Source organism: Bos taurus, chromosome 3 (assembly GCF_002263795.3).
Source record: "Bos taurus isolate L1 Dominette 01449 registration number 42190680 breed Hereford chromosome 3, ARS-UCD2.0, whole genome shotgun sequence".
NCBI classification, from domain to species: Eukaryota; Metazoa; Chordata; class Mammalia; order Artiodactyla; family Bovidae; genus Bos; species Bos taurus.
The window spans coordinates 30,430,945-30,451,154 of NC_037330.1; the positions used below are offsets into that span (position 1 = coordinate 30,430,945).

The 20,210-nt window shown below is 45.5% G+C and overlaps 1 long non-coding RNA gene and 1 pseudogene across 1 annotated transcript in view; both read right to left on the reverse strand.

The window, feature by feature from the left end:
• LOC132344860 (uncharacterized) overlaps positions 1 to 20,210 on the reverse strand; it is a 71,782-nt gene that overhangs the window by 10,232 nt on the left and 41,340 nt on the right. The window contains exon 3 of the long non-coding RNA XR_009493892.1: positions 1,090 to 1,197. This is a non-coding gene — a long non-coding RNA (uncharacterized lncRNA). The remainder of the gene's footprint in view (positions 1 to 1,089; positions 1,198 to 20,210) is intronic.
• Positions 18,501 to 19,235, reverse strand: LOC112445871 (large ribosomal subunit protein eL22-like 1; annotated as a pseudogene).

Here is a 20,210-nt window from a genome sequence, read left to right on the forward strand (position 1 = left end):
GGTCTGGCAGCCCTGTGGCATGCTAGCCTTGGGTGCTGAGCCATCACTAGAAGGCTTGGTGGGGTAGGGGGTTGTCTGCAGACCCACGAGGAAGGCACTGATACACAATCCTGCTGGGCCAGACTGAGGGAGGTGTCCTCCACAGGCCAGCAGCCAGGCTCCTCCCTTCTCTTTCACACCCAGGGCTCCTCTGAGGGGGAAAAGTTCTGAGTCCTCACCAGCTGGATCTTGCTGCAGGTTCCCCTTCCTGTTTGTACATCAGACCCTAGGGAAGCAGGAACAGCCCCTCTCCACGCCCTGCTCCCACTCTCCACTATATTCCTGGGGAAAACACACACCCACACCCTCTAACCTAAATAGTCACTCCCAACACAGCACAGGCATACCACACACCCCTCAATAAATAGCAAACACCCACCCCGCCCCCCACAGGCAGGCTTGATGGAGACTCCCATGAATTCCTCCCAGCCTGAAAGCCGGCTCTGTTTCCATTCGAATCTCACACTGACTCTCTTCAAGGTTTGACCACACAAGAAAGCTGAGGGGCCAGTCTGTAGGTGGACAGGATGCTCTCCTCCACCCTACTTTCCCCAGAAGGCCTCTCCCGGGCTGCTTTCCTTTCCTGTCCCCAGCCCATCCTGGCACGCCCGGCCGCCACCGCCGCTTAGATGCAGTAGTGTGGGGCGCCCTCGTGTGGGCAAGGGCGGCCCTGCAGCCCCACCGCCAGGATCCCGGGCTGCCCTCTTCCTGCACACCCCCTGCCCTCCTCCTGTAGCCCCTCCCCGGCTGTCCCACAGATGTCAGGGCTCTGCACCGCCCATGTCCACTATTCCAACTGGCCTGCCTCCAAGCTACATTCCCTCCTTTTATCTCTGAGTAAAAGGTTTTCTCACTTATATTTTAAAATTCAAAATTCTACGCATTTTAAAACCTAGAAGTGAAGTGAAAGTCGCTCACTCGTGTCGGACTCTTTGTGATCCCATGGACTACACAGTCCATGGAATTCTCCAGGCCAGAATACAAGAGTAGGTAGCCTTTCCCTTCTCCAGGGGATCTTCCCAACCCAGGGATCAAACTCAGGTCTCTCACCTTGCAGGCGGAAGCCCAAGAATCCTGGAGTGGGTAGTCTATCCCTCCTCCTGTGGATCTTCCTGACCCAGGAAATCAAACCGGGGTCTCCAAGACAGCTGTTAAAACCTAGACAGGTTAAAAAAGCACAGACAGGTTAAAAAGCAGAGACATCACTTTGCTGACAAAGGTCTGTCGACTACAGATTGGCACTTGCCAAGATGGCTGCCGATGAATGAACAACAAGGGCATTCGCCATCTGCCTCTGCGGAGATCAAACCCTGCAGTGTCAAAATTGTTGACCTTCAACACTCACTGAGGGAGTTCAGGGTGGAGTGAGGCACTCTGTGCTCAAGGGAATCTGGTGGGACAGATCTTTAGACAGATGTTTTAGGAACAAATTTTATGATCCAATCTTTGCATCTCCTCATATCTAGAAAAGCACTAAATCCCTTCATGGTGACATCAGGTCCTTCTGACTAGCAACAAACTTTTTATAAAATAAATCTTCATGGTATGGAACTCCCCCTTCACCAAAACCTTATATATTGACTTTCCCCCACTGCTGCTTTGGAGCAGTCTCTCAGAGCTATCCTAGGGGATGCCTCCCGGGCTGCAGTCCTCATTTTGCCCCCAATAAAACTTAACTCACAACTCCCAAGTTGTACATCTTTTTTTAGTCGACAGGTCTATATAGTCAAAGCTATGGTTTCTCTAGTAGTCATGTATGGGTGTGAGAGCTGGACCATAAAGAAGGCAGACTGCTGAAGAATTGATGCCTTCAAACTGTGGTGCTGGAGAAGACTCTTGGACAGCAAGGAAATCAAACCAGTCAATCCAAAAGGAAATCAACCCTGAATATTCATTGGAAGGGTTGATGCTGAAGCTGAAGCTCCAATACTTTGGCCACCTGATACGAACAGCTGACTCAATGGAAAAGACCCTGATGCTGAGAAAGACTGAGGGCAGGAGGAGAAGGGCATGACAGAGGATGAGATGGTTGAATGGCATCATCGACTTAATAGACATGAGTTTGAGCAAACTCTGGGAGATAGTGAAGGACAGGGAAACCTGGCATGCTGCAGTCCGTGGGCTTGCAAAGAGTTGGACATGACTGATTGAACAACAATGCATTTTAAAACACATACGTAAGAAAATATTATCTATAAAACATAATATGGTTAACACCCACGAGGCTGCAACCCAACAAGAGAGCTGAAATGTCAACAACTTGCATCTTCCTTTGTGTTGCTCTTCATCCCCATTCCCTTCTTTCTCCCCAAACGAGAAGTAACCACTGTCCTAAATTTCATATTTTCTCTTGCCTTTTTTTACCCCAATTTTCCTTTTAAAATTAGCCATTTTAAAGTGTGTAGTTTGGGGCTTCCCTGGTGGTCCAGTGGCTAAGAATCCACCTTGCAATGCAAGGGACACCAGTTCGATTCCTGGTCCAGGAAGATTCCACAGGCCTAGGAGCAACTAAGCCCATGCTCCACAAACACTGAGCCTGAGCCTACGCACTAGAGCCGGCAAGGCGGAACTCCAGAGCCTGCAAGTCCTAGAGCCTGCGCTCCGAAGCAAGAGAAGGCACCACAACCGGAAGCCTGTGTGCTGTAATGAAGAGAAACTGGAGAAAACTGGTGGAGCAACGATCCAGCACAGCCAAAAAGAAATAAAAAATAAATGTTTGGGTTTTTTTTAAGTTCTTGCATTTAGGTTCTTGACTCATTTTCAGTTGGCATCCTGTTAGATTCTGCTAACAACACTGAAGAAAAATTAAAGGGTGGAGGAGTGAAGAAAAGACTACTGTTTATCTCCATCCCTGGTTCCTTCCAGTGACTCTCCAGTGGTGGCACTTAACCCCAGCCTCCAGTCCTTTCTTCACTCCCCTCAAACCTCTCACTTCCTCTCAGAGGCAGCAGTGGGTGGTGCCCTGTCCTCGGAGGTCAGAGTTCCACTTCCTTAGAGCTCTTCCTCCAAGCTCCTGCAAAGTCTATAAAACCCTCTCCTGAGCCTTTGTTTCTCCACCCCGGAGCGGGGAGTTGCTTTCTGACTTTTATTAAGGGTCGAGCTCAGCACTCCCTCTGTCTTCTTTCAGCCCTCAGGGGCATCTGCTAACAACACACTGTATTAACTTCTCTGATTGAAAGTGTAACTTCTGCTTTCCAGACTGGATCCCAGCTCATACAGTGAATATGCCATTATTTATTCACCCATTCACCTTTCGATAGATGCTGGGACTGTTTCTATTTTCTACTTCTATTTCACTTTGAACAATGATACCAAGACATTTTGTACATGTGTTCCGGTATACAGTCCTAACATTTCCCTATGTATATATAAGCAATAAGATGCTGGGTATTAGGGTACACAAATGTCCCATTTAACAGGCAACTGTCAATCTGTTTCCAGTTTACACTGCATTGTATACAATAATATCCTGCTTATTCACATATTCAAATTCCACATATGCCTCTGTATGTGTGTGGAGGGGCCCAGAAGCCTGGGAGGCGAGAGAGGCTTTCATGGATCCCAGCCAACAGATAAATTTTTGTGTCCCTGGGGAAGCAAGAGACTAGCCCCACCTGAGGAAAGCTCACTGGTGCTCTGAATGGAGATATCTACCTTTGCACCCAGGTCTTGTGTTGACCAAAGGAAAATCACGTATTTCCTCCTGATATGTTAAGAAGGGGGAACAGGAACTGTGCAACTGGTAGCAATTTCATGAGAGCCCTCAAGAATCCTGCTGCATTTAACAAATGCTCACTAAGTATTAGTTCCCTTTTTTTCTTGTTCCTCTCCTGCACTGAAGCCACTTCTCAAGAAAGTGAAAGAAAATGAAAAACTTGCTAACAAATCACAATTCTGATCTCCATCATGATGAACAGAGCACTCATTAATTGCTTACCCTCCACCCCCCACAAAAAAAGGAGACAGGATTTTAAGTTTTCCTTAGGGCTTCTGCGTGGTGGGAGGTGCTCCATTCAGAGCACCCGTGAGCCCTCCTCAGGTGAGGCTAGTCTCTTGCTACCCCAGGGTTGCAAAGAGTCGGACAAGACTGAGCGACTTTCACTTTTCTGCGTGGTGGGAACTGGAATGAGCTGGTTTCTCTTGGAACTTCTGGATGATAATTAAAGAGACAGTCTGACTCTGGATGCCTCTTCCTTACTCACTCCTTCTATGGAACTCCCAGGGGAGGGCAGAGAGGAAGGGGTAGAGGAAACAGACCACCCCAATCAGGACCCTGGCTCCTACCTCTCAGGGACAGGTCAGCTGGGGTGACCCAGCTCAGTTAGAGGAACAGGGTACTAACTGTCCAGGAGCAGTGATTTCAGAAACGCTGATCTGGATCCACTGTCCAAAAACTACCTCCCTCACCTATCACCTAAGGGCTCACCACAGGAACTTTACTTACTCAGGTATTAAACTGTGGTGGAAAGGAATTCATACCGACCAACTGACAGCTTACAGGAGTCACCTAGCGCAGCCTCCCTCCCAGCACAGCGACGCGGTTAGATCTGACCCGGCTGATGGGGCCCTGGCGGAACGCTGACCGTGAAGGGACATGTCATCTCAGAGTGGCCCTTCCGGTGCCTGCACAGTGGGGACTGCTTGACGGCTCTTCTCATACCGGTCAGCTCCTGCCAGGCAGAGCCACAGCACAAGGTTCTGTGTGGGGCCAGGATGGGACCGGCTGTGAGGAAGACAGGACGTGTAGAACCTGCCCTGGCCCCTCAGCAGCCCTGAGGACGCGCACGTGACCCACAGCCGAGGCGCCGCACCGCTCCCTGACAGCAGAGCCGACGCGTAGTAAGACGGTCACCCCATGGCCTGGACAGCCCATGGCCTTCTGTAAGCAGCCCAGTCAGCCGCTGGCTCCAGTCAGACATTTCCAAGGCCCTTCTGAGGTATTCCTGGGCTGAGCCGGATCTTGCGCCCTCCCTTCCAGTAGCCCAAGCTGGGGTATGTTAAGCTGACCCTAGTCAGGAGAGGCTGGGAATTCGCCAAGCGGTTCTCAAACTTACGGCTGCAACAACCAGGAAGGGCTGAAACACAGACACAGCCATGAGCACCAGGGGCCCTTTCCTGTCCTGGCTGGAGGTGAGAAACCAACAGGGGGAGAGAGAATAAGTGTAAATTGGGAGTGACCCCAAAGCACCGGGATAGGATAGGAAGGGGCTGGAGGGGTCCCCAGGTCCTCCAGTCCTCCTCTGAGGGGACAGGGAAGGATCAGAGAAGGTGGCCTCTGCACTGAGCTCAGAAGGAAGCATCCCAGTTCACTAGACAGAGGAGATGGGGGAGGCTGGGAAACGGGAGGGAACCATCCCTGAATCCCGGGGCCCACTTTTCCCACCCCCAGTGCAGGGTCTGGGTGGAAGGTGAGGGCTAGCCTGGCTGTCTGGGGGACTGAGCACCGAGCAGGAACTCCAGTCCCAGGGCCCCAGCCAAGCTGGACTGCCTGTCTTGGCTTTTCTACAGGTCAAATGGAGACTCAAGCTTCTGCAGCCCAGAGAAACAGATGCCCCCCACTCGACTAGCAGGTGAGGACAGAGAGGTCAAGGGGAGCCACCCTAGGAGAGCAGAGGACAGAGCTGAGAAGACAGCTTGGGACTCCTCTCCTGGTCTCAGCTGTGTGGGGTGCAGGGATCCCCAGAAGCTTCACCGGCCTCCCTGGGGCAGCAAGGGAGCTGACAGTTGGCTGATGATGAAGCATGCCACACACAGTGTGGGTTTTGTCCTCTTCTGGGAGGGGGTCAATGGGCCATGCTGGGAGCGAGAGGAGCTGCTCAGACCACCAGTTCTGACAAAGCCCCATGAGCTGGGGCAAACAGGAGGCTGCATTTGCTGGGAAGAAACTCCTTTGTCGAGAAAGTGAGAAGGGTGCAGATTTAAGCTGGATCAGGAGAGATTCAAGCCAGAGCCCTGAAAGAACATCCAGGCTGAGGGTGGTGAGACTGGAAGGGGACAGGTGTCCGCTAACTTGGCAGTGCCATCATCCAGCTCCCAGGACTGGTGAAGCCAATTCCCTACTTAGAACTCAGCTGGAGTCAATCACACTGAGCCACAGTCGAGGGGAAAGATAAATCAGGGCAGACACAGCTTTCTTTAAGACCGTCTGGCTTTGGGCTGAGGAGAGTGTGGCAGGGTGGGAGAGAAATGTATCGATAGGTTCCCAAGCTGAAGCCCAAGCCTATTTAAAGTCTTAATATTTTAAAAGATCTGGGGCGTGGATGAAGGCAAAGGAGGGCTAAATAATTTAGAAAGCAAGCGGCTGCTGCTAATGGGATTTGTGCCTTTTCGGTCCCAAAGCAACAACTGGTCTCCTGGGAGAAAGAGTGAGTGAGCACAAAGCCAGCCTTTATTGCCACTTGATTGGCTTTGTGCATCTGTATCAGTTATCTACTGCTGTGGAACAAAGATCCCAAAGCTTAGTAGCTTAAAACAACAAGCATTTGTATCTCACACAGTGTCTGGGGGTTAGAAATGTGGCAGCTGGGTTGTTGTGGCTCAGAGTCTCTCATGAAATTTCAGTCAAGTTCTTCTGGGGCTACAGTCACCTGAGGCTTGATTGGGATTGAAGTCTCTGCTTCTAAGATGGACACAGTTATTTAATGAGGCAAAGATGGCCCCTCACAGCCAGCTGAGACCATTGGCTCAAGAGCCTACTGGTGCCAAATTCAAATTTTTATACCCCCAGTTGTTTTAAATTTATCTCTAGCCATTTGGACCCTGCTTGCTTTGCATTCCTCCCCACACTGAACCCCATCTGCAAGCCATCAGTACAGTAAACTCTGGGGCTACTGACGATCCAAGCTACCGCTGCCCCTTGGGGCTCTCTCATCGCGAGACTCCCCATCACGTTGCTGGACCACATCATCTAGGCATGAGGGGGCCTCTCCATCTCCCTCTCCTCCAGGAGTTTCCTTGCCCTCCTCTTCTCGGTGATGGCCCCAAGTGACTGACCATGGAAGGTCTCATGTTATAAAGGACTTGAAAGCCCTTTTACCAGTGTAAACCCAAATAAAGCTCATTGTCTGCTACTGCCAACCTCCTGGTTATCTTTTTCCTTGATCAGCCCTGAAATCTCTCAAACTGACTACACGTGGCTGTTGGCTGGAGGCCTCTGTTCCTCATGAAGGCCTCTCCTGTCTGAGTTTTCTCAAGACAGGGCAGCTGGCTTTCCCCCCAAGAGAAACCCAAGAGACAGCTTAGCCAAGTGGAAGCCACCATGCTATCTCATGACCTAGTCACACACACAACAAACCCTCACTTCTGCTTTACCCTGTCAGAATTGAGTCACATCTAACAAAATACAGCCCACATGCAAGCAAGGGGAATGCGGCTCCATCTCTTGAAGAGAGGAGTATCAGAATACATGGGTACACTTAAAAAAAATCATCAGAACTCTTTTGCAAGCGCCCTTTCTCACCTCACCTCCTCTTTACCAGGGCTCTGTGAGGTAAGCAGGGCAGGTAATAAGACTGAGGGAGGCGGAATGACCTGGCCATGCTCACACGCCTGGTGGGTGGGGCTGAAACCCAGGACCTGATAAGCCTCCACTCCCCACCCTGACCTGCTACACAAGAACCCCTCACCTCTTCACAGCAGCGTGTCTCACTTTTCACACCATTTTTTCTCTTCCACCTTCTGGCTCTCATGACAATTCTGTGAGTTACATCAGGGATTACCAAACACAGATAAGTCAAAAGAACCTGCTTCTGGTCACAGCTTTGGCACAAATAAGCTGTGTGATCCTGAGAACGTCCCATCCCCTCTCTGGATCACCTACGCTTCTCTGTAAGATGTGAAGAGGATACACCTCTTACTCAGATACAAAATGCACCTGTGTCAAAAACTTAACTCATTATTTAATGAGGAAGCCTTGAGGTATTACAACCAAGTCCAAAGAATGCCAAAGGACTACAGATTTATAGTCAGATAAGGAATGTCAAAATGAATAAACAAATAGTTGGAAATTCAAAGAACTGGCAAAACTGGCCAATACCCATAGGAATCAATAGCATCCATTGTGAAATGGCCAGTTTGCATTTCTTTAGAAATGAATTAATTGCCCTACTATGAGGTGGCATTAGTGGTAAAGAACCCGCCTACCAATGCAGGAGACTGAGAGACCAGGGTTTGGGTTCGATAGCTGAGTCGGGAAGATCCCCTGGAGGAGGGCATGGCAACCCACTCCAGTATTCTTGCCTGAAGAATCCCATGGACACAGAAGCCTGGCAGGCTACACCCTATAGGGTCGCAAAGATTCAGACACGACTGAAGTGACTAGGCATGCATGCATGCGTGTGTATTTAAACTTTTACCTCTACAGGTTGTAAAATAGCCCAGTCAAAGACAAACCAGGCAGAGATTACCTGGATCTATGAGCTGTCCACGTCAGGACTCCCACTTAATTTCAAAGTCTCACCTCACTATTTTTCCTTGTTGTTTTAGTTGCTAAGTTGTGTCCAACTCTTTTGCAAACCCATGGACTGTAACCTGCCAGGCTCCTCCATCCCTGGGATCTCCCAGGCAAGAACACCGGGGTGGGTTGCCATTTCCTTCTCTAGGGGATCTTCTTGACCCAGGGATCGAATCTGCATCTCTTACATCGGCAGGCAGATTCTTTACCACTGAGCCACCAGGGAAGCCTTTCGTCCTTACATGAATAAAAATGCAGGCAGGAATCCCTGATCAATTCCAATTGTAAGCCTCAATTCACCAATGAGAAAACAGGCTCAGCCTGTGGGTGCTGTCCCTTGCAGCTGTCCCCTCAAGCGTCTTCCGCCTGCTTTTCCTCTTCCCCCAGGAGCACAGCAATGAAGCTCCCTCTGTCTTCTCTGGACACCAATGACCCCTTTTGAGAAAACTTTGAGTTTTCTGTCTCTGTTGTCCTGGCCCAGAAGTGGGGCCCTAACCCATACTGACTTGAAGTAGTTAATGAAAAGCACATGAGTCAAAATCAACCTAATTATCAAAGGCACTTGTGTTAATGAATGCCTTTCAGTCCATACAGGGAGCTAACACACTCAAAATTAAAAGGGAATAAAAGCCATTACCTGGAAATGCCAGGGCTCCTACCTGAGCTGAGCCCTGTGAAGTCATTATGGGTAATTATGGGCTATTAGTTGCTATCATCTCAGCAAGACAACTGGCCCCAAGTGTTACAGTTAATGCCTAGGGCAGCATGTGACCCCTCTGAGGCAGGGAAGTTAAAGGTGACTTTCTGTTCTTAGCTCCCTTCCATGCCACTTCCTGTGAGTGCCCCCACCAGGCCCTTCCATTCTACCGTTCATTTTCCACCCAGATTTGTTATCCTAAATTTTCTTTTGTGACTGGGAGGTCTAAGGAGCCTCAAAGAGCTTTTCTGATTCTCCACTCAACTCATTCTGAGCTGACTTCTCAGGCTGTGAAAGGTGGGGAGAGCAGTGGGTGTCTGAGAGGGATGGCCAGAGAGGAAAAGTGGCACGCCCAGGATCACAGAGCCGACTCCCCTGCGGCCCAGTGGTTGGGACTCTGCCTGCCGATACAGGGAACACAGGTTTGCTCCCTGGCCCACGAAAATCCCATGTCTCAGGGCAACTGAGCCGGTGAACCACAAGTACTCGGCCTGTGTGCTGCAACTACCGAAGCCCGCACACCTAAAGCCAATGCTCTGCAACAAGAGAAGCCACCGCAATGAAAAGCCTGCATGCCCCAACTGGAGAATAGCTCCTAATCTCTGCGACTAGAGAAAGCCCATGCACAGCAAGGAAGACCCAGCACAGCCAAAAACAAGTAACAAAATTAAAAACAAACAAAAACAAATCAAGCTCATAGAGCCTGGCTGTAGTTTAGCTACAGAACAGAGAGAGGTTGTGAGAAGGGAGAGATGCTGGGAGCTTCGGGTGAACATTTTTGGGAGTGATCAGGCTTTTGCTGATTTCTTTCTAAAGGGAGCAGAGCAGTGTGTAGGGAAGGAGGTTTATGGCTCCTTCAAGACTCCAGCTCAGTAAGGCAAGGGATGGTTTGCCTTCACCTAACCCATGTTCCCGGCTTCCCCAGTGGCTCAGTGGTGAAGAATTTGCCTGCAATTCAGGAGACAGGTTCAATAGCTGGGTTGGGAAGACCCTCTGGAGAAGGAAATGGCAACTTACTATAGTATTCTTGCCTGGAGAATCCCATGGACAGAGAGCCTGGTGGGCTACAGCCCATGGGGTCGCAAAGAGTCGGACATGACTTAGCAAATAAACAACAATAACAACTCCGTATACCAGTCAAACTCTTTGTGGAAGATTAAATATGGCTACAGATTCTTCGCTCTCCCTCCCTCAGAAGTATAGTCTATTTCTCCAATCTTTGAGTCTGGTCTGTTCTTGTGTCTTGCTTAGATCAGTAGAATACAGCAGAATGGCTACTGTATTGAAACTGCACAACTTGTCCCAGGACTGAATGAAGCTCAAGTTTGTTATGTCTCAGTGCAAAAGGAATTCAGTGAGGGGTAAAGTGATAGGTAAGAAGTGGTGGTGGTGGTTTAGTAGCTAATTTGTGTAGATTTATTAATATACTACACTTGTGAGGGATAGAAACGGGTAGGCAGAAGGGCTCAAGAACTAAGTTGCCTACATTTTTATAATCAAAGGAAAAGTGGGGAAGGAGAGAGGGACTACCTTCTTCCTCTTCCTTTGTAGAGATGTTGCAGGAAAATGGGGGACGGGGATGGTCATGTCCTAGGTCTTAAGTGAGTCCCTGGAATGGATACCAAGCGAGGGTCCTGGCTTCCGGAGTGAGCCACAGTGCCGTGACAGCAGGTCTGCAGAGAGAGACACATTCCACAGGCAGAAGCGTTCCATCTCAATGGGCGAGAGCCGCCCTGACGCATGGGGTGGCTAGTTTTTAAGGGCTGGGTAACTTCTGAGGCTAACAAGCAGGAAGATTGCTACAACTCTTTTGGGGAAGAGACAGGGAATTCCAGGAATTGGGCCACTCACTTTTTGGCCTTTTATGAAATACCTCGGAACTGCCATGGTGCCTGTGGGTGTGTTCTTGCAGCACATGTTAACCTTTTACAATGAGCTTATAATGAGGCTCAGGACCACTGCACATCGAATCTTCTGCCATCTTAGGACTACTTTGCTCTACCCAGTTTTTGTCATAGTCAGTTTTCTCAACAGCTGTGTCATTCTTTAAGGATTGTAGGCTTCCCCCTTCCCTCCTGTCTCAGTACGTATTTCAGAGCCTCGGTTTCAGGACACGTAGATTCTGCTTTCTCTCAGAACACAGCCGATAGCATGCTAAGTAAGGAAGCCAGTCAAGTGTTTGGGAGGGTGAGAGGTGTGGAGCCACTGAGCCCCTCACAGTTGGTAAAGTGAAAATTTTAAGCTTTAAAAGATACAGAAAGAAATCTTATCTGCCTAAAGGAGAGCCTCCTGAAAAATATCAATACCCGCTTTACCCAGGGAGTTTCCAGAAGATTCAGCTACCCTGCTGGGTTCCTCTGTCCTTAGGATTCTCCAAGGACAAGAATACTGGAGTGGGTTGCCATTTCCTTCTCCAGGGGATCTTCCCAACCCAGGGATTGAACCTGGGTTTCCCGCATTGCAGGCAGATTCTTTACCATCTGAGCCACCAGGGAAGCCTCTCAGAAGTATCTCTCTTGATAAGGGTGCAAATACCTCGGGGAGGATAGATACTCTACTCCGCCATCAAGCAAGCCCTAGGTGGCCTCTCACAAGAGTCAGTGTCAGGCTCGGGATAGGACTAGCCATCGGGAGGGCTCTGGACATTCCTCCCATCACATATTCCTGCACCACCCAGGCCCCTACCTTCATGTGAGGTGGGCCATTTGGTGCTTCTCCTGGGACTCTTCCGTTTGTGGTCCACATCTAGCCTATGCAAAAATATGATAAAACCTGAGCTCCCTACCGAACTGGACCAAAGGCCTGCATGTATGCGTGCGTGCTAAGTCACTTCAGTTGTGTCCAACTCTTTGCGACCCCTATGGACTGTAGCCTGCCAGGCTCCTCTGTCCATGGGAATTCTCCAGAAAAGAATACTGGAGTGGACTGCCATGCCCTTCTCCAGGGGATCTTAGTGACCCAGGGATCAAATCGGCATCTCTCGGTCTCCTGCACTGGCAGGCAGGTTATTCACCATGGGTGCCACCTGGGAGGCCCAGACCATTTAAACTGGAACTCGTTTTTCGCTCTGAATATTTTATGACAGGTGGTTAGAGTAGAACAATAACATGATTTGTTAATGGCTAATCACCCATTGTAGGTATTAATAGACTTAGCAGCACAGTATCAACCAGATGGATGTTAGCTTGGAGTCTAATGTGACCAAGTGTATCATCCAACTGCACAAAACTTCTCCCAGGGACTCATCATGAGGGCCTTTCAAACACCATCCTGTGGGGTAGGGAGGGCCATGGTTAGGTCCCAGGCACCACCAGTCTGGCCTAAGATGCACCTTTCTCTAGCAGAGATATTAAGTCCTGACACTTGATTTGGAGCTCAACATTGTAGCTATTCAGCAAGGGATCGACAAGAAGTAAATAAGCTTTTTAGTATTAAGAGGGATTTAGGTTGCCTTAGCTCTTGAGAAAACTGTATGCAGGTCAGGAAGCAACAGTTAGAACTGGACATGGAACAATAGACTGGTTCCAAATAGGAAAAGGAGTACATCAAGGCTGTATATTGTCACCCTGCTTATTTATATGCAGACTACATCATGAGAAACTCTGGGCTGGATGAAACACAAGCTGGAATCAAGATTGCCGGGAGAAACCTCAATAACCTCAGATATGCAGATGACACCACCCTTGTGGCACAAAGTGAAGAACTAAAGAGCCTCTTGATGAAAGTGAAAGAGGAGAGTGAAAAAGTTGGCTTAAAGCTCAATATTCAGAAAACTAAGATCATGGCATCTGGTCCCATCACTTCATGGCAAATAGATGGGGAAACAGTGGCTGACTTTATTTTTTGGGGTTCCAAAATCACTGCAGATGGTGATTGCAGCCATGAAATTAAAAGATGTTTACTCCTTGGAAGGAAAGTTATGACCAACCTAGATAGCATATTCAAAAGCAGAGACATTACTTTGCCAACAAAGGTCCATCTAGTCAAGGCTATGGTTTTTCCAGTAGTCACGTATGGATGTGAGAGTTGGACTATAAAGAAAGCTGAGTGCTGAAGAATTGATGCTTTTGAGCTGTGGTGTTGGAGAAGACTCTTGAGAGTCCCTTGGACTGCAAGGAGATCCAAACAGTCCTAAAGGAGATCAGTCCTGGGTATTCATTGGAAAGACTGATGTTGAAGCCTAAACTCCAATACTTTGGCCACCTGATGCAAAGAGCTGACTGATTTGAAAAGACCCTGATGCTGGGAAAGATCGAAGGCAGGAGTAGAAGGGAATGACAGAGGATGAGATGGCTGGATGGCATCACTGACTCAACGGACATGAGTTTGGGTAAACTCTTGGAGTTGGTGATGGACAGGGAGGCCTGGCGTGCTGCGGTCCATGAGTTCACAGAGTCATACAAGCTGAGTGACTGACTGAAATGAACTGAGAGAAACTCACAGTAGCAAGCAGTAATGCTATTTTCATCCGGTTGAGTCTATTACACTGCTCCCTATGTTATCAAACCCATTCAGTGGTTAGGGTTTTGCACAAGGAACTGAAACCCCTCTGGGTGTTCTAGGTACTCTGAGTAGAAAGGCATTTGATATGGGACACTCAGACTGGCTGGAAAAGCTGAAGTGGTGAGCTAATTCTTTGGACTCCTCAGAACTGACCACCTCAAAAAAGGCTGTAAGCCCAACCTGTACATTTTTGTAGTTTGTTATCCTGTACATATTAATTTGTCCTTCCCAGGTGAAGCTAGTAGTAAAGAATCCGCCTGCCAATGCAGGAGATGCATGAGACATGGGTTCGATCCCTGGGTCAGGAAGATTCCCTGCAGGAAGAAACAGCAACTCACTCCAGTATTCTTGCCTGGAAAATTCCATGGAGGGAAGAGCCTGGTGGGCTACAGTCCATGGGGTCACAAAGAGTCAGCCTTGACTGAGCACATGCACACACACACATTAATTTACTGTTAAGGAAATCAAACTATTAATCATATATTCTGGGAGTAATACAATACAAAACTATTCTGCATTATTTTTCATGAGATTCTGGCCTTTCAAGTCTACTTTGTATCAACTTGAGCTGCTGCAGCCCTAGATGAATGTGCCTATTTCACCCCAGCTTCATCAGAATTGGGCATTTTCATTAAACACTTTTTATAAGGTTTTTTTTTAATAATTAAGAGATGTTATTGTTCAAAAAAATTATTCTTAGATCACCTTAGATGACACACTGCCCAAGAAAATCTCAATAGAATAGTAGATCCTACAAGTATAGACTGAGGCTGGAAATGTGTGTGTGTGTGTGTGTGTGTGTCTGTGTGTGTGTGTGCGTGCGCACGCGCAATGGGCCCTGTGACATGCAAGATCTTAGTTCCCTGCCCAGGGATCGAACCCATGCCTCTACAGTGAAAGTGCAGAGTCTTAATCACTGGACTACCAGAGAAGTCACAGGGAAATGTAATTTTTTCTTTCATTAATTAAATGCTGTCACATCTGGAAAAAAAATTCTTAAAGATAAACATTTTCCCTTCTACTTGTGCATAGTAGTCTACTCTTTTTCTGTTTATGAGTTATCTCTTCTTATTCATTTTCTATCTATTGAGGGCCTATTTTAAGCATAATCTTATTTATTTTTTCTTCACATCTAGGCATTTAATTAGTGGCATGTTTCAAGTGTCAGTGCTGTCTGTGTGTTAATGGAAAAGGACTCAAAATTTGAATGGTAGAGGCACGTATGTGGCCTTGACTAGCTCCTTTATGATGTTCAGTCTTCTCAGCTGCCGAGAAGAAGCAGGAAGTCATGTCTCTACGGGTGACTCAAAAGTCAGCAATGTTAAGTGGAATGTGTAGAGCTGACACAGTCAAATAACCAAATGTGGCCAACTTCTGAGTTGTGCTGCAGTGCCCACGTTAGCAGGGCCCGGGAAGACTGGCCACAGGCGCCACTGTTCAGTGAGGACGATGGGACTAAAAACAAGTCCTGTACCTTCTCATTGCAATAGCAGGACAAAAACTTGGATCCAACTTGAGCCTTTGTGCAAAAACTAAAAATATGTGAACTTTAAAACATGTTTAAAATATTAAAAATCTATTAAAGTTAAAACTACAGAAGCTTAAAAAGCAATATACAGGCGATTATCTGAAATATTCTGTTCAAGGCTGGCTGATCACCTGCCAACCTCATCACTGATTTCATCCTAGCCCCACGGGTTCCAGGCAGCAGCTGGGCAAACAAGCTTGGAAAATGATTCCTTCAAGATCAGCCAAAGAGAGCTTTGGTTAAATATACTTCCCATGAAATTACACAGAGACATTTTGATGGAATTCTGCACATGTCAAAGCTTAACAAAATTAAATATAAGATTGATAATATAGCACATTTAGGAAAAGTATCATTTTTGTGTGCCTTTTATTGTTCCCACACTGGTCATACCCAAGTGTGGTTGACAGGGACAATTTTACAGATGAGTGGTTTGGGAGAAGTAGTGTCTGCTGCTAATTCAAAAAGCACTCATGCAGGGCCCTTATAACCTCATCTTGTTTGTCCCATCTCATCTCATTGTCTCATCTCTTGATTTCTTACTATTATTTTTTTGTGTGATTTTCTTTCTCAATTAAAAATATTACTTTTATAAATAATTTTTTAAAAATGAATAAAACAAAGTATAACTTTGAATAAGGTATTTATGTAGTATAGATTTTAACCTTTTGGGACTTCTTAAAATACAAGTATTAGTTCATATGTTTTCCCAAACAGATCCTCTCTTTTTATGTCTTCCGCTAGTACAGGACTTTTAAGGATGTATATATATCCTATGTAAATGTTATCAGTAACAGTTATGTATTGAGCCCCTATTATGTGGTAGACAGCTTGTTGATAAGCAGTACCTCCTTTAATCTTCTAAACAATTCATTTTACAAAAGAAGAAACAGTCTCTGAAGAGTCAAACTTTCAGGAAATTTTATGACATGATCATAATTTGAATGTAGGTCTTTCTGACTCTAAAAGTCTATATTCTATTCAATTCACCCATGATCTACTTTCTCTTTCTAATTGAGTATTCCTTTAATTACTTTTTTTTGACAATATTTTTCTCTGAATTTATTGAGCCGGTCATAATGATTTCACTCCTATAGGGTTAGGTAAGTTATATTGATTTTTTAAAGACAATTTAAAATTTCATATTAATATTTTTTAAAGATTTATAGTGAACATAAATATAATTGAAAATTAAAATCACAAAGTTAAAACAATTCATTATGATTTAATCAGTCAGCATAAATGGGATATACTGCAGAAGAAAGTATCAAACAAAACTGTAAGGACTTACAAAAACACAATTTAAATTCTCTGATATGGGTTAGCGGGACTTCTCTCCACCTATAGTAGCAATTCGAAGTAGTCTTTTTTTTTAACTTTTTATTTTGTGTTAGGATATTGCCGATCAACAATGCTGTGACAGTTTCATGTGAACAACAAAGGGGCTCAGCCATACATACACATGTATCCATTCTCCCCCAAACTCCCCTCCCATCCAGGCTGCCACATAACATCAAGCAGAGTTCCATGTGCTATAAAATAAATTCTTGTTGGTTATCCGTTTTGAAGATAGCAGTGTGTACATGCTCACCCCCAATTCCCTAACGATCCCTTTTGCCCACCAACCACAAGTTTGTTCTCTCTTTCTGCTTTGTAAGTTCATTCGTATTGTTTCTTTTTAGAGTCCACATATAAGGGATGTCATACAACAGTTTTCCTTCTCTGTCCGACTTCCTTCACTCAGGATGACAATCTCTAGGTCCATCCATGTTGCTGCAAATGGTATGATGGCACTCCCTTAATGGCTGAGTAATGTTTCTTTGTATAAATGTACCACATCTTCTTCATCCATTTTTCTGTCAATGGACATTTTGGTTGCTCCTATCTTATTTATTTTGCTGTTGGGTCTTAGTTGCAGCACTTGGCATCTTCCTTGCGGCACATGGGCTTCTCTCTAGTTGTGGTACGTAGACTCTAGAATGCTCTGGCTCAGTAGTCCTGTGGCACGTGGGATCTTAGCTCCCCAACCAGGGATTGAACCCACATCCCCTGCATTGGAAGGCGGATTCTTAACCACTGGACCACCAGGGAAGTTCCTCAAAGTATTCTTTATCTCAATATGTTGTCACTATACTTTTAATCTTTGTCTTTTATTTTCTTCCTTCCTGATGTGCCAAGATTTCTTCTTTCATTATTTTCTTTCTGTTTAGAGAGTTTCCTTTAGCCATTCCTTTAAGATAGGTCTTCTGGGAAAGTTCTCTTAATTTTCCTCCCTCTGAGAAAGTCCTGGTTTCTCCTTCATACCTAAAGGATATGTTTGATGGATACAGAATTCTGGGTTGACATTTCTTTTAACACATGAAAAACATGCCACCTCTTTCTGGCCTCCATGGATTTTGATAAGAAAACCTGCTGTCATTCAAATTGTTTATCTCCTATAAATAATACATCTTTTCTCTTTTGCTGCTTTCAAGAATTTTTTCTTTGCTTTTAGTTTTCAAACATTTGACTATGATGTGCCCTGGCATAAAGTTTTGGGGTTTATGATATTTGGGTTCATCAGTTTCATGAATTTGTAAGCTTATGTTTTTTGGACAAATTTTCAGGAAACTTAGGAAATTTTTCAGTCATTATTTCTTTGAGTACTTTTTAATCTCTACCCTTTTTCCAAGATTCTGGTGCCACAACACTAAGATCTTTTATATAGCTCCATAAGTCCTTGATTCTACGTTCATTTTTTTCTATTTTTATCTCTGTTGTTCAGATTGAGTAATTTCTATTGTTCTATTTTCAAGTCCATGGATTCTTTCCACAGTTCTACTATTGGGCCAATCCACTGAACTTTTTGTTTGAACTTATTGTATTTTATATTTAAGTCCTAAAATCTCCATTTGCCCCTTCCTTCTCTTCTAATTTCTTACTTTCTGTTTTCATGGGTTTCAAGTGTGCTCATAATGGCTCACTGATACGTTATTATGATGGTTGCTTCAAAATCTTTCTTCGACAAGTCATTCTAACACCTATACCATCTAGATATGGGTATCTGATTACTGGTTTTTCTCACTCACATTGAGATTTTCCTGATTCTTGGTATGAGTGATTTTTTATCAAAGCACAAACATTTGGGGTATTATGCTATAAAGCTTTGGGCTTTATTTAAATTTTATGTTTCAGCAGACCTCCTGTGACACTGCTGTGGTGCTACCTTTTTCATCTCCACAGGGAAGGCTTTGCATGGGGTCTAGCCTGTATGGTTTGCAAACCTCTTGGTGATTTTCCAAAGTATTGTTAGGTGAAACAATAAATCTATGGGGTGGAAGGAAGCACAGGTAAATCAGTCCAGGTATGCGTTCCTGGGTGACTCATTTTTTAAAAATAGAGTACAATGTTTTTTATTCACTAATAAACTAAAAGTCTGTTTCTAGATGTTTCTTCCTCTTGTATGCCTCATTTGTTTTATTACTAAACAAAGCCCTGTAAGGGGCAGTTTTACCTAATCCTCAGATTCAAATCCACCCTCATCTTGACTAATCTTGAAGTAATAAAGTTCATAAGTCTCATTGTCAGATACAACCACATAAAGTCAACCATGAAGATTGTTCTTAAGATATTTCTTGGTAAGATACTTCAAATAGCTTTTGGAGAACTGTTTCTCAGGAAAAATCATTTTATTCTTGAAGCATTCAATATGAACGACATTCCCAAGATTTCTAGCTTTTCCATTGACTTTAACTTTCTCTAACAAAAAAATGTTCAAAATTTCCAGAATCAAAAATCCATCTTCTATTGGATGAGCCTGGTCCAAATTAAACCTCCAGGCTGACTTCTCAGGCTTCTTGTCTTTCTGCGGCATCATCTTGAAGACGGGCAGGGAATTAGAAAGAGACTGGATGATTGATTTAACGGAGAATTAGCTCACAGCCACTGAGGACAGACTCTGCTGTGGTCTGAATGTCTGCTGCTACCGCTGCTGCTAAGTCGCTTCAGTCGTGTCCGACTCTGTGCGACCCCATAGACGGCAGCCCACCAGGCTCCCCGGTCCCTGGGATTCTGTGAACCCCACAAATTCATGTGTTGAAATTTTAACACCAAAGGTGGTAGTATTAATAGGTAATGGCTTTGAGAGGTGCTTCAGTTATGGGGGGACCCTCATAAATGGGACTAGTAACTTATAAAAGAGGCTCCAGAGAGAACCCTAGCCACATGAGGACACAATGAGACACCTACAGCCTGGACAAGAGCCCTCACCGGACCGTGCTAGCACCCCGATCTTCTACATCACACCTCCAGAACTGTGAGAAATAAATTTCTGTTGTTTATAAAAACTTTATCTTGTCGGTGGGATTTTGTTACAGCAGCTTGAAAGGACTAAGATAGGCCCCCAGTGGATGGTAGCCCAGACCAGGGTGAAGAGGAGGACAAGAAGGGGCATTTTGCAATCCACTGGGGTTTGAAAGGTACTCAGTTTAAAAAATCAACATAAAAAAAGTTATTATAAACCTATTATTAGAGAGAGCTGTGTTAAGCAACTAGTCTCCATGCTTTGAGTCAGAATTGAGTCAGATTCCTATGAAACTGAGTCAGAACACCAAGGGCCTGCCTAGGTCCAGGTCACACATACACAAACAAACAAACAAAAAAAGATCTATAATATTAGTTAGTTCCAGATTGAAGGAGATGATTGGATAACAAAATCTGTATCACACAATGCCTGGTCATGTTTAGGTTTTCAAAGAAGAGGGTGAGTTACTGAGAACTTTGTTAAATGGCAACCTCAGAAAAGTTGGGGACCCATTGCTGGCAATAATTAGGAGTCCTAGCCAAGAATCCTCTGGCTTGAAAATAAGCCTGGAAAAATGAAAGGCTTCCATAAAGCCTTTCAAGCCTGCAAGTGAGGGCTTTGCCTTTTTGGTCTAAATCACGCCCTAGGAAATGAGCTTTGGCTTGACAGAATTGTAACCTTTCTTTGAAAACTTTGGATATTTTAGCTA